This window comes from Netta rufina (assembly GCF_964035555.1).
Source record: "Netta rufina genome assembly, chromosome: W".
Taxonomy (NCBI): domain Eukaryota; kingdom Metazoa; phylum Chordata; class Aves; order Anseriformes; family Anatidae; genus Netta; species Netta rufina.
The window spans coordinates 13,334,962-13,350,398 of NC_140139.1; the positions used below are offsets into that span (position 1 = coordinate 13,334,962).

The 15,437-nt window shown below is 43.2% G+C and overlaps 1 protein-coding gene across 1 annotated transcript in view; it reads left to right on the top strand.

Annotated features, from left to right (window-relative positions):
- The window catches only part of LOC311220860 (ceramide transfer protein-like), a gene marked incomplete at both ends in the record, with an annotated part of 108,357 nt that overhangs the window by 41,875 nt on the left and 51,045 nt on the right, over positions 1-15,437 (top strand). The window lies entirely within an intron of this gene.

The following is a 15,437-nucleotide window of genomic DNA, read 5'->3' on the forward strand; positions in this document are numbered from 1 at the left end:
CTTTTATGGCGTTCCATTTCCCACTACATGCTGTACAGTTTATAGGTCCACATTCAGGATCAGTACAATCATATCTGGGAGACAGAGTCCAATTACAAATGCTTTTTCCTACCGCTACCGTTCTTGTTCTGTTTAAACAGTATATACCCCGATCCAATGAATGCAATTGCCATGGGCCTCCTTCCTCTTTCCAAAATTGTGTCCCATTATGAACTTCACTCAAATTACTAACCCACCACTTGGGTTCGACCAGGCCAGCTACCCAGGGCCAACTTTCAGTTCCCCTCGGTCCTCCACAAACCCAGCAGTTACTAAGGTTAAAGGCCTTGGCCACTTCCTCCCCCAAAATGAAAAAGTTATTCCTCCATTCTTGCTCATGGCTCAATTGCCCCTGTAAAAATACCAGGAAGTATAGCATTTCTTATCCTTCTGTGCTGTCCAATCTTGAGGGTGTGGGAAATGCCTTCAATTAAGGGGTTGGGCCCACTTTCAGGGTCAATTTGGGCTTGTGTTACCGTTCAGCCTTTCGGGGTGATCCAGCTCCTGGAAAATTAATCACAATTTTATATGGGTTTAAAAACAGGTTCTTATGTTATTTTCTCGGGACAACCTGACCTTAGTGCGGGAGAAGTCTGGTCGAGGCCCTCTTACTCGGTGGTCAATACCCATAGGGGTTGCCTCCCTCGGTAGACCATACACACCACAGTGTATGGTCTTGCCTTCTCCCTTTCCTCCCTTCAGGCTTGTCCCCTTTATCTGGTGCCCTTGATTCATGTAGAGCCTCGTTGCCAGAATATTGGTCCCTCTTTAGCCTTAGTTTCAGTTCCCCAGGAGTGGACTCAACCCTCCAAGTAGGGTATTATTATAACCCTCCAATAGAGTATTGCCAAAACTGTTATGAGGAAGGAAGAGGAAAGGCAATGGGAAGGAGCTTTCAGCATTCTTCCAGAATGAATCGTAGAAGTAGATATTTCAATGATATAAAGTGCTTGCTCTGATAAGGATTAATTGTACTGCTGATGTCAGAGATTAAGTAGTTTAACAGCAGCTACTGCTTTTAAAGAAAATAAAAGATGTATTTATAAATACATTAGCAACAAAAAGAGGACTAAGGAAAGTCTCCGTCCTTTATTGCATGTTGGGGGAAACATAGTGACAATAAATGAGGAAAAGGCTGAGGTACTTAATGCCTTCTTTGTCTCAGTCTTTAGCAGCAAGACCAGTTGTTCTCCAGGTATCCAGGCACCTGAGCTCATAGATAGGGACAGGGAGCAGAATGAAGCCATCATAATCTACAAGAAAATGGTTAGCAACCTGCTAAACCACTTAGATGTATGCAAGTCTATGGGGCCAGATGGGATCCAGACGAGGATACTGAGGGAGTTGGCAGAAGTGCCAAGCCACTTTCCACCATTTATCAGCAGTCCTGGTGTAATATATGGCTCAGTCTTCAAAATAGGACTATAATCAAAGTTTACAATTTATTAAAGGAATAGAGGTAAGCAAACAGCGCTGGGTGTGCCATCAGTCTCTGGTGGTCCCTCTGGGGGTCTCTCATGCTGAAGGCTCATAGTCTTCCTCCCTCTTGTCCTTCTCCTTTGTCCAACTTGGCTGTATGTCAGAGACTTGTGCAGCGTCCCCTGCAAGCTTTGTCTTTTAGTTGTTCTTCAGCTCTTCCCGTCTCCTTAATCTCCTGGCCAGATATCAGAGACTTGCATAGTGTCCCATGCAATAGTCATAATAGTTAGCAGTTATTCTGAACCCCCTCAGATATCAGAAACTTCAAGGAAAAGCCTACAAATACATTTCCCTTCAAGCTCTCTATTGACACGAATTGCTAAAACATTCCTTTGCAAGATACAGGAACTATATACATTAACCACTCTGTTTTTCTTAGACTTGTGGTTATACAAGGGTATGTAAGACAGAAGGTCACATTCATCATACCATGCGGCCCTAGCATTATTCCATACTGACACAAATCAGATGAACATATCTCACACTGGCTATCAGGGGAAGTCCCAGTCAACTGGCAACTAGCAAGTGTGATGCCCATCTACAAGAAGGGCTGGAAGGAGGATTCAGGGATCTACAGGCCTGTCAGTCTGACTTTGGTGCTGGGGAAGCTCATGGAGCAGATTATCTTGAGTACCATCATGCAGCAGTTACAGGGCAACCAGGTAATCAGGCCCAGTCAGCATGGGTTTATCAAAGGCAGGTCCTGCTTGACTAACCTGATGTCCTTCTACGACAAGGTGACTTTCAGTGAATGAGGGAAAAGCTGTGGATGTGTTCTACCTAGACTTCAGTAAGGCTTTTGACACTATTTCCCACAGCATTCTCCTCAAGAAACTGGCTGCTCGTGGCTTGGATTGGTGTACACTTTGTTAGGTTAAAAGCTGGCTGGGTGGCCCGGCTCAAAAAGTTGTGAATGGAGATAATCCAGTTGGAGGTTGGTCACTAGTGGTGTCCCCCAGGGCTCAGTACTGGGGCCAGTTCTCTTCTGTATCTTTTTCAATGATCTAGACAAGGAGATCAAGTGCACCCTCAGTAAGTTTGCAGGTGACACCAAGTTAGGCACAAGCATTGATCTACTTGAGCATAGGTAGGCTCTGCAGAGGGATCTAGATAGGCTGTACCGATGGGCTGAAGCCAACTGTATGAGGCTGAACAAGGCTAAGTGCCGGGTCCTGCACTTAGGGCACAACAACCCCATGCAATGCTACACACTGGGGGAAGAGTGGCTGGAAAGCTGCCAGGTAGAAAGGGACCTGGGGGTATTGGTCGATAGCTGGCTGAAAATGAGCCAACAGTGTGTGAGACCACAGCTTGAATACTGTGTTCAGTTTTGGGCCCCTCACTACAAGAAGGATATTGAGGTGCTGGACCATGTCCAAAGAAGGACAACAAAGCTGGTGAAGGGTCTAGAGAACAAGTCTTATGAGGAGCGGCTGAGGGAGCTGGGGGAGACCTTATTGTACTCTAACAATTACCTTAAAGGAGCCTATAGGGAGGTGGGGATCGGTCTCTTCTCCCAAGCACCAAGCACTAAGACTAGAGGGAATGGCCTCAGGTTGCTCTAGGGGAGGTTTAGGTTGGATAATAGGAAAAAATTATTCGCTGAAAGGGTTATGCGGCATTGGAATAAGCTGCCCAGGGAAGTGGTTGAGTCACCATCCTTGGAGGTCTTCAAGAAATGTGTAGATGTAGTGCTTAGTGACATTGTTTAGTGGTGGACTTGGCAATGCTAGGTTAAAGGTTGGACTGGATGATCTTAGAGGTGTTTTCCAACCTAAATTATTCTATGATTCTATATAACTGAAATTTTAAATAAATCTTTTGTGCATCTTGTCAGCAAAGATAAGCAAGCTTGCAACATTCCCTTATAAACAAGTTTAACAGTTCCACTAATCCCATTTTTATATAAAAATCTACGTTTGAAGACTAAATCATTAGAACAAATTTCAAAAAAATGAAAATGCTTTTTTTAAAAAAAAAAAAAAAAAGTTGAGTATTTAATTTCACTGAATGATTCAATTTGAAAGAGCAGTCTTTGTCAAACAGTTCTTGGTGGATGAGGTAGGAGCTTCAGCTTAATTTACTTTTAGGACATTTCTTTGTATCTACATTCTTCTGGTGTATCTGCTATATATACACATTCAATATGTGAAATGTCATTAGGGAAGTTTGTATTTTTAGTACATCTGGTCATCTTAAAACACTTAAATGAAAAGTGACTTCCTTCATTTTCTTCATTCCTCATGCCTCCTCATTCTTCATCTTCCTTATAAGCCCCCTTTAGGTATTGAAAGGTTGCAATAAGGTCCCCCCAGAGCCTTCTCTTCTTCAGGCTGAACAACCTCAACTCACTCAGTGTGTCTTCATAGGAGAGGTGTTCCAGACCTCTGAGCATCCTCGTGACCCTCCTCTGGACCTGCTCTAACAGGTCCATGTCCTTTTTGTGTTGGGGGCCCCAGAGCTGGATGCAGTACTCCAGGTGGGGTCTCATGAGATTGGAGTAGAGGGGGGAGAATCACCTCCCTAGACCTGCTAGCTATACTTTTGATGCAGTCCAGGTTACAATTGGCTTTCTGGGCTACAAGTGCACACTGCCAGCTTATATTCAGTTTTTCATCCACTAATACCCCCATAGCCTTCTCTTTATGGCTGTCCTTGATCTGCTCATTGTCCAGCTTGTATTCAGGTTTGGGATTCCCCCAGCCCAGGTGCAGAACCTTGAATTTGGCCTTTTTGAACCTCATGAGGTTTGCATTGGCTCACCTCTCAAGCCTGTCACAGTCCCCCTGGATGGCATTCTTTCTATATTCCTCTTGTAAAAAGTTCTGTACCAAGTCTTTAGGAACTTCTCTGCTAAGAGATTGCTATATATTACAGGTACCTGTACATGAACTCATTGTAGGTCAAGGTCAGTACACAAAATAATTTATGCAACCCTTTGCTTTTTGTAGAACTACTTTCTGTCTAAATGCCCTTAGTAGGTGATTGCTGCGAAGCTTGACTAGAATAAATAAATAAAACTAGAATCTATGTCCTAAAGTGGAATCATATGTCTTAAGTCATGCAGAGAAGTAGGTATCTCATGGTTGAGACAGCCATGCCCATGTATTGGGCAGAAACATTGATTTATCAGGTTTCAGGGTCCCTTCCTGATTTTTTTTATGCAGTCTTGGGAACTCTGGAACTATCTGTAGCTGAGAAATGGTTGTCTGTCTATTCTAAACATGGGACTGTTGTGCAGTCACTGATCGAGGAAATGGGAAGCATGAGTTCAACCTCTTATTTAGTCTACTGTGATAAGGAGTGTTGAGCCTGACACATGGAAACAAACTTTACAACTCGAGGAGAGTTATAAAGCAGGTATGTTTATTGCAGCGCTGGGTGCAAGGAGGATCACTCCTCCTAACTTGCCCAACAAAGGTTATTACCAGGGTGCTTATATTGATGGGATATACACATATTCATTTCACTGAAGAATCATTAACATAGGTTCCTATAGGTTCCTTTAGCATGTGCGCTAGAGTTCTCTGGGTGGTCATCCAGTGTACTCTGTTGGTCTTTTGATGAAGGCCAGAAGTCTTCCTTGCTGTTAAACTTTTGGCCCTTCCTCTCATTTACAGACTTCAGCAGGCCAAGCCAGTTTCTATTATCTGTGTGTATGGAGTCTTTTCTTCCCTTATCTTGCTGATATAAAGTCTTTTCTTCACTTATCTTTTAGGGTCTTTGTGTTGATATTCCCTACCTCAGGTAAGTACCCTACCTATTCCTGTCCTTGTGATTGATTTACAGTATACATCTGTGTTACCTAAAACTTGCAAAATCAGCATTGAGTGACTTCTCTAGATCTGCTATAGTTCTACAGTTAACCCTTTAGCATCTATTTCTTACTTCAAGCCTACTGTTCAAACTTCTAGTGCTCAAACCACTAGATTTAAGATTTTTTTTAAGGGGACCATTTTCATATTGTCTTTTAAAATTTTCATTCTGCATCTTCCTTGGGTAGGAGGAGAAAGTTAGCATGACTGTAGAGATTTGTGTACTGCACTGAAGATGATGTTTTGAATCGGGAGTTTTTTTCTTTTCTGTGCTTCTTAGGATTTTCAAGTGAAGAGTCAGAGTACTATGGAGGCATTTAAATTTACTGCTTGCTTTCCAATTAGAAAATCTGATAACTGAGGCAATGAGCATTTATATAAAGAACCAAAGGAGGCACTGGCTAATGCATATTTATGTATTGGGATCTTATATTCTAAGAATGTAGAATCTTGATCAGGAAGTAATCAGATCCATCTTCTCAGGAAAATGAGTGGATGTGGTGGTTTTACCGTGCTGGGCAGCTAAACCCCACAACCGCTCTCTCACTCCCCCTCCTTTAGATAAGGAGGGGGCACTCCCCCTCCTTTAGATAAGGAGGGGGAGAAGTAAAGCAAAGAACAACTCACGGGTTGAGATAAGGATAATTTAATTAAAGGGAAATAATTATAATAATTAAATAAAGACTACCATGAACTAAACAATTTAACTAAGGGGAAATAAAAGGGAAAAGGGGAAAAAGGGAGGAAAACAAACAAACAAAATAAATGAAAGCTATATGGAAGTGCAGAGGAAAGAAATTACTCTCTACTTCCCACAAATGAGCGATGATTGACCACGTCCTTGAAGCAAGGCCTCAACGCACGCAGCCGGTGTTCGAGAGGAGGACCGACGTCTTCTCAACGAGAGCCCACCCCTCCCCTCTTCTTCTTGTTTCCACCTTTTATTGCTGAGTGTGACACCACATGGTATGGAATATCCCTTTGATTGGTTTAGGTCAGCTGCCCTAGTGATGTTTCTCTCCTCACTTTTTGCCCACCCCCTAGGAGGGTTAGAGAAAGGCCCAATGCTGTGCCACTGCTGCTCAGCAGTAGACACAACACTGGTGTGATAACACTGCTGTTCCAGCTACAAGTACAGAGTACGGCACTGAATGGGCTGCTGCCGGGAAAGTTAACATTCCAGCCAGACCCAGTACAGTGGATTTGGGCTTAAATGATGTAAGAGTAAGATGAATGGATGAAACTTACTTAACAAACCTCTTTGAAGTTGGAAGGTATTTCTGTACTGGAACTGTAAAGATGGAAATGATCCAGCGCTTGGAGGAGAGAAAACTGATACACAGTGGGATTTGTGGTGGATTTTTGTGCTTTGAATGGAGGAGGAATATTCACCAACATATTGCTGAAATAATTAGGTTGTTCTTAGCAAGAAACTAGTCATATTGATACTACTGCTATCCATAGAAGATTAATAACAGTAGGCATCAATAAATGGGTCATGCACCCACCCAATTCTTTTTCATTTATAATTAGCATACTGCCATAAGATGTAAAAGTGACTTGTGGAAAACAGACTCCACAACCTGTAAAGTTGCAAAGTAGGTATATTTATTCAGCACTGGGCAGCACGGGGGGTAGTTCCACCACAGTCATGCGCACCCACCACAGTAGTTCATCTTGTATTTATACAGAAGGGGTTTCACAGGTAAGGGATCGCCTATACATATTCATAACCTTTCCCCGAAAGGGTGGTCTTTATTACAGTGAGTTCTGGGAAATCATTTCCATTGTCTCAGTCCTGTCCTGATTAGTTCACAATACCTATAGAAATCCCTTATCTTCTGGAGCCCTCCTGTCTCAGTCCTGATTAGTTTACAGTACCTATAGAAATCCCTTTAGCACCAATTTCTTACTTCAATCCCCCCTTTTCTATCTACTTTAGGAAATTCTTTTCCCTCTTCCCTACTAACTTATTTTTATCCCCTGGTCCCTGAAAAAAATACTCTCCATTTTCTACTTTCTGCCTCAAACTGTGTTTTTTCCATTTTTCATAGTCCTGTGTGGCATCTTGCAGTCCTGTGAGCGTCACAATTGTAGCCACAATCCTCCAGCTGGTTTTGACGTCCATCCTGACGTGAGAGCTTTCTTAACTCAAGAATGGTGAATCCAGGCAGGTTGGTCTTTAATTTTGATTGCAGTAAAAGTTGTCAGGAGTACCTGGAATGGTCCTTCCCATCGTGGCTCTAGGGTCTTTTCTGCAAGAGACTTTATATACACATAATCCTCAGGTTGTATATCATGCACTGGACTATCCAAACCCCTACTTCAAGTCCCAGCCACGTGTTTCTCAATTTTACTGAGTTGTTTGCCCAATGCCACCATATAAGAGGTCATGATTTCATCCCCAGCCTGTGTGGACATTGCTTTCTGTATTCTATAAGGTCGTCCATACAAGATCTCAAAAGGGCTTAGTCCTTCCTTTGCTCTTGGCTTAGTTCATATGTGCAAGAGAGACAAGGGAAGGGACTGAGGCCAGGTCAAGCTAGTCTCTTGCCCCAACCTCACAATCTGCTGTTTAATTAAGTGTTTCATTTTTTTTACTTGGCCACTAGACTGAGGGCAATATGGAGTATGAAGTTGCCAGTCTATGCCCAAATCGCAACTGATTTCCTGTACCATTTTTGAGATAAAGTGTGGTCCTCGATCAGAAGACATGGTTGCTGGAACCCCAAAATGCGGTATTATCTCTTGTAATAATATCTTAACTACCTCCCGAGCCTTGGCTGTCCTGGTGGGAAATGCCTCTGGCCAACCTGAAAAGGTATCAGTTAATACTAATAAACATCGATACCCCCATTTTCTTGGAAGTTCTGTAAAATCAATCATTGTTGCCCAGGCCCATTGCCCTTCCCAATTTGGCCCATTTCCGGTTTGGGGGTGCTCTTGGGATTAGTCTGGAGACAAAGATCACACTGCCGAGTCACTTGTCTCACAGTGGTGTATAAACTTCTAGCTACAATGTCTCTAGTCAGGTGCTTATACATGTATAGGGACTCTGCCCCCCATGCCTCTTCCTATGTTCTTCCCTTATCAGGGGTCATGTTAAATAGGAGGAAATAATCAGTTTCCCTTGTGGAGTGTGAGCCCACCCTTCTTTATTATATGATCCTGTGATAAGCTTTTGATCTTCCTTAGTGTATTCTGGATTATCTTCTAGAGAGATTCGCCCATCAGGGATCAAAGCCCCTTCTGTTTTTACCTTTACCTTTGCTACCTGTTTTGCCTCTCTGTCTGCCAGCTCATTTCCTCTTTCCAACTCTGAGTTCACTTTCTGTTGTGCCTTAATGTGCATAATCATCACTTTCTAAGGGAGCTGGACTGCCTCCAATAGTTTCAGGATGTCCTCTGCATGCCTGATATTTTTCCTTGTGAGTTCAATAATCCTCTCTCTTTCCAGATTGCTCCATGTGCATGTATGACCCCAAAAGCATATCTTGAATTGGTATAGATATTCACAACTTTGCCTCGGGCCAATTCCAAGGTGCGGGTCAGTGCAATTATTTCTGCCTTTTGTGCCAAGGTGTTTATGGGCAAAGGTCCCGACTCTATCACTTCCCAGCTAGTGGTGATGACATATCTAGCATGCCTTTTACTGCTTAGGACATAGCTGCTTCCGTCAGTGAACCTGTTTTCTGTATTCTCCATAGGGCTGTCTCTCAGGTCTGAATGACTCGAATATGCTGCCTTGATGGTTTCCAGACTGTCATGATGCACTGGTTCTCCTAGGTTTCTGCTGAGGAAAGAGGTTGGATTGACAATGTTAGTGACTACTATCTCCACATCATCCTGTTCTACCATTATAACCTGGTATCTCAAGAACTTTTGTGGGGAAAGCCAGTGTCCACCTTTTGCTTCCAATACTGCAGATACTGTATGGGACACCAACACAGTCATTTTCTGGCCCAGGGTGAATTTTTGAGCTTCCTGGATGTTTAGCACTACAGCCACAACTGCTCGCAAACATCCAGATCAATCTTTTGCAGTTGCATCCAGCTGCTTGGAAAAGTAGGAAACTGCTTGTTGATACAGGCCGAGATCTTGTGCCAGTATTCCCAGGGCAATCCCCTTCTTCTCATGGGAAAAAAGGAAAAACGGCTTACTCACATCTGGAAGTCCTAGGGCTGGGGCCGACATCAAGGCATTTTTTAGCATCTCAAAGGCTTGTGTGGTTTCCTTATCCCATTCGAGGTGTTTCTGTTCGGTGTTTGTTAGTGCATATAGAGATTTAACAAGCAACCCATAGTTATAGATCCATAGTCGGCACTACCCAGTCATTCCCAGGAATGTTCGTAACTCCTTTATTGTTTGCGGTCTCAGAGTTTGGCATATTGCTTCTTTCCAGGCCTGTCCTAAAGTCCTTTGTCCTGCACTGATTTCATAGCCCAGATAAATCACTTCACACTGCATCACTTGAGCCTTCATTTTGGATACCCGGTATCCCTGGTCCCAAAAAGTTCAACAGACTCACCGTCCAAGTCATACAATCATCCTTTGTCTTGCTGGCAATCAGGATATGGTCCACATATTGTAACTGCTTCCCTTCCCCAGGCAGGGCTCCCCAGGATTCAAGATCCTTTGCAAGTTGAGTACCAAATATGGTAGGGCTGTTTTTGAACCCCTGTGGTAATACCGTCCAAGTGAGCTGGGTTTTACGCCCACTTTTAGGATTTTCCCATTCAAATGCAAATATTTTCTGGCTGGCTTTATGGAGAGGGAAGCAAAAGAAGGCATCCTTCATGTCTAAAGCAGTAAACCAGGTTAGATCAGGTGTCAATACAGTCAGCAAACTGTATGGATTTGCCACTACTGGGTAAATGTCTTCAGTTATTTTATTTATAGTCTTGGACTACACGGTATGACCCATCAGGTTTATGGACAGGTAATATGGGAGTGTTAAAATTGGACTCACATTCCTTTAGTAACCCCAGTAGTAAAAATTTTTCTATTAACAGTCAAATTCCTTCCCTATCTTCCTTCCTCAGGGAATAACTGTTAGATTCTTATCAGCTGTTGTCCTTCCTTAAGTTTGACCTCGACAGATGGAGCATTTTTTGCTTTCCCTGGTACATCGGTGGCCCATACCCCAGGACATACCTGGTTTATAATTTCTTTGCTGATTCTTCCTTCCATAGGAGCACTTGCTAAGGACAAACTCATTATTTGGATATACCACTGATCATTGACCTCAAGAGTAATCTCTCCTTTTTCAAATTTAATTGTTGCACCCAATTGTTCTAATAAATCTCTCCCCAATAGTGCTTTCAGGGAGTTGGGCATGTACAGAAAGCTGTGGATGCCCCATTGTTTTCCCAATTTATATCTCAAAGGTTCACAAAAATATACCTTCTCACTTTGGCCAGTTGCCCCTTTTACCACGTTATAATAATTTCTCAGGGGCATCAAGGCTTGGTTTAAGACTGAATACATTGCCCCTGTATCAACCAAAAATTCTACCTCCTCTTGCTTCTTCTCTAGCTTCATTATAACCGGTGGATTCCCCAGGTCCCCGTCAGTCTTCCTTCACATAGGCCACTGTTCTTCCTTTCTGGTTGTTTCATCCTTTCCCTTTGCCTTTCCGTTTTTCTGGCCATTCATTTTTCCAGTGGCCATATCTTTTGCATATCGCACACTGGTCCCTGCCTAATCAAAACAGTCCTTGTCTAGGTTTCCTCTCTTCATCCTCTCTAACAACCGCCGCCACCCTTCATTGTCCTTGTCTATAATTCTCTTCTCTATTACTGAACATTCTCCATGCCTCATCTAGCAATACTTCTAGGTTTCTGCTTTCTGTGGGACACAGCCTCTGAAGCTTGCACCTAATATCACTTGTAGACTGTCCCCAAAACAAAGAGACTAACTATTGTATTCCTACCTCTGACCCAGGATCCAGCGGTGTGTTCGGTGCATCACATCCCTTAGTCGATCTAAGAATTTGGATGGTGACTTGGAGGGACCTTGTTTGATTGCATATAGTGCTGACCAATTTATGGTTTTGGGAATGGCTCTCTCCATTCCTTTTGAAATCCACTCCGATATGCCTGTAACCTCTCCATAACTGCAGATCTATTTGCATTCGATTTTGGATCCTGAAGAGGAAAATATTCCTTAACATCCCCTCCAGTAGTTGCATATTAATTCTCAGCCAAATCTCCTGCAGTTTTTAAAGTTAGTTGCTTCTCCATCTCAGTCATGTAGTCTAATAATAACTGCACATCACTCCAATCAGGATTATGCTGTTTTATAATAAACTGAAAATGTTTGGCTACACTTACCAAATCATTTCTGTAATCCTTAGCAAACCTTCTCCATGCTTCTAAATTGGTGGTGGAAAATGGTACCTTAATTAGCATCGTCCCACCATCTGACCCTACCGCCTCCAGGAGAGGTGATCGTAAGACTGCTAGAGCTGTTTTTTTCCTGGTACAGGAGGATACAGGGCTATCCAGGGGAGTGGAGGTTCTATCTGAGTCCGCATCCTGTTCCTGTGATCGAGAGGGAGGCTTAAGCAAATCAGTTAGATCTTATTCTGATGCCTGGCAGGCTTTATTTATTTTAGTACATCTTTGTCCAACGCTACATGCTGAGCAGCACCGCTTCAAATTACCTTTAAGTTCTTTATTATTTTCTCGCTCAAGGGCGAGTAACATAGGGTCCTGTGGTGGCACCATTCCACAGTCCCTTTGCCACTCCAGATGATTTTGGAGGGTGAAAAACATCTGCGTACGACACTTCATCCCATTTTCCTTCTCTCCTCAAAAACAACATTAATTGCAGGATACTGTTGTTATAAATGAGGTCTCAACTCAATCTGAATTTTGTAATATTTATAAAACAAATATTTCTAAAAGGTATAAAAGCTATAAAAGTTATAAAAGGCAAGTAAACAGCGCTGGGTGCACGGGGAGTCTACGCTCCACCAACACACACAAAAGAACATCAAACATTCTAAATATACAGAACATTGCTTTACATACTAAACTCGAGTACACCTAAACATATGTACAATCAGAAAAGGTAACAAACAATCCTTTAAGTTCAATGACTTTACAGTCTCCATTTTCCACTCCTTTTCTTGATTACATACAAGTCTCCATTTTCCATTCCTTTTGAACAATATGTCTCGCTTTAAGTTGTCAAGCAACTCGGTCTTCAGGCCTTATGTATCCCGTTCTTCCCAGATCGAAGAAAAGCATATCCATCTCCTTTTCAAGGCCAATAGGCCTGGGTCAAAAGGCACGTTCAGGTCAACAGGGGGCGTAACAGCAAAAGCCTTTGATGGCTGTAGCAGCAGAGGGGCCCATGGCGTAGCAGTCGGATCAGTAAAGGAGCCCACAACTCCTTCACTATCTGGCAAACCACACATTTCTGACTGTGGTCCCACATGGCTCTTTAAGGCCTCAGAGACTGCTCGCCAGGTGCCGAGCAATCCCACTGCAACCTTGTCGTTTCTAGTTGCAGAGTCCCACACCTTGACCTTAGTTTAGTCCCATATTTCAGACTCATCAACTGTCCAATTGTTAATAAGGAGAATAAGCTGTAAGGTTACTAGGACAGTCTTTGTTCCTAAGGACGTATGATTCCCCATAATGCGCAACTGCTTACCAGCGAGAGGCAGTTGTGTGCACAGGTCCGCTTCTCTCAGCTCGAGCTTCTCTCCAGCTCCAGTTTGCCTATTTCCAGCGACTTTCTGTACAAGCTTCTCTGAGCGGTTTGCTGAGTTTGGCCGAACCTATCTTCATGAGGCAATCAAATTGCCTGTTCCCGTCCTGGTCTCCATTCTGACAGCCTGTTCCTCCTCACTTCTTTTTCCTGCTTCTTTATTGATGTAACTTCATTGTGTTGCCTTTTTTATCTTGAGGGTAGGCTCCCCTCTTATACCCTTCTCTCCACAGCAGTTCTTTTCAAAACAACTTTTCATTGGTCAAACAACTTTGAATGTAACAACAACAGCAAACACCCAGAAACTTCCATGCCTTAACGACTGGAGAACAAGAAACCAGCTGGAGAACAAGAAACCGGCTGGAGAACAAGAAACCGGCTGGAGAACAAGAAACCAGCTGGAGAACAAGAAATCCCAGACTGCATGGAGTCTCCTGAATCACCCTTCTTTGTTCCCTCTAAACTCTTTTATATTCCTGATGGCCTCGTCGTTAAGAGTCTAATGTTATCTCAACCACGGGGCTTTCCAACCCCCATGGCCACATTCCCAAATCTCCCCCTTCTTTATTAATATCAACCATTTTCTCGACACGAATTACCCCTCCATATATAACACTGTTATAATGTTATAATCAATTGATCCATAGAGTGGCCATTTAGCTCCATTCTCAAGCTTATATAGTGGCTTCCATTGATTGCCATACTTAATGAGAGTTCTGTTACTTTCTGTGTTCAGAGTTCCAACAATATCCTTCCAGTGTGCCAATATGCAACCAACAGGGCTTTTCTTTAAAACACCTTTGTTCTGAACATTACCCATTCCTTTTTATTTATTTATTTATTTTTTACAATCCTCCTAAATAAATTTGCTCTCCCCCCATTTTACCAAATTCCCAGGACTCAAGCCCAAACTACCAAAGAAGTGAGTCTCTCCGTTCTACCACTTTGATGATCAGTCAGGCCCCCCCTCCGATGACCAAACACCAATATATCAAAACTTCTAAACTGTTACTTAGATAACACTCCTGCCTTCCTCTTTGTCATGCTCAAAATGTTTAAGAACAAAATAGGATTACAAGATACACCACCGGGCCCATATATTGGGCACCACCAATCAACAACCGAATAAAACTGCACTTCCTTTTTGATCTGTCACGCTGAAGGGTTAATGACTTCTTCATCCTTTTGTGTTAAAGTGTATAATTTAATCTTCAATTTGTCGCATTGGCTCTGAATGCTCAAGTTTAATTTCAAAATCAAATCCCTTCCTAGTAAATTGTACTCTGCTTCAGGGAGCAAAAGTAAATCATTAAGACAAATTTTCTCCTCTGTTTCTGCTTCCACATCTTTCAAGACAGGTAACTTAAAAGGCTCTCCTTTTGCCCCTACTACTGACATATAAGTCTTCCCTTCTTCTATTCCTTTTGGAAGTTTTTGAATAATGGATTTTTCAGCCCCTGTGTCCACTAAAAATAAAACTTCCTCTTTATGGGGACCAATTAATAGTTTTATCAAGGGCTCCGTTGATGTTGAAGTTGTTATATATGGAGTGGTAATTCGTGTCAGAAAAATGGTTGATATTAATAAAGAAGGGGGAGATGTGGGAGTGTGGCGATGGGGGTTGGAAAGCCTCGTGTTTGGTGATAACATCACTCTTAACGATGAGGTCATCAGGTGTTGAGGGATTTCTTGAAACAGCAAAAATCCCATGGCTTGCTGTAGCTGAGCAAACCAAGCTACCAGGGCAACTATGAGAAGTTCCCATGACAGTGTTCCCACATCGCCCAACTGAGGAATTCAGGAAAATATTGTTACCAGTAGCTGGCCTCAAGGACAAGGTCTATGTGACTGCTAATCACAAGGGGGTTGTTTTCTTGCAGGTGGGGTTGTTTTCTTGTAGCTGTTTGGCTGAGTGCTTTTGACCAATAATCTTGTGTGAAACACTGTCCACCCCTGTTAAGTTCTCTATAAAAGTTAGGCTATTCGGGCAATAAAATGGAGCATGATCTGACTCTACTGGTGTCTGTCGTGCTTTCGGCCGTGCTTCCTGCAACATATGGCGCCCGAACAGGCTGAGACCCGAACAGGCTGAGGCCGGGACATCGGAGCGGCGCCGGGACATCGGAGCGGCGCCGGGACAGAGATCCGAGGCACACGGCAAGCCGACCACCGCACAGAGAGAAGCATTGAAACACCCTACTAACTGACCTGGGCAACGGCCTCGGGGTGAGAAAAGGAATCGCAGAGAGACGCGGAAAAAGGAATCGCGGTGAGACGCGGAATCGCGGAGAGACGCGGAAAAAGGAATCGCGGAGAGACGCGGAATCGCGGTGAGACGCGGAATCGCGGAGAGACGCGGAAAAGGGAATCGCGGAGAGACGCGGA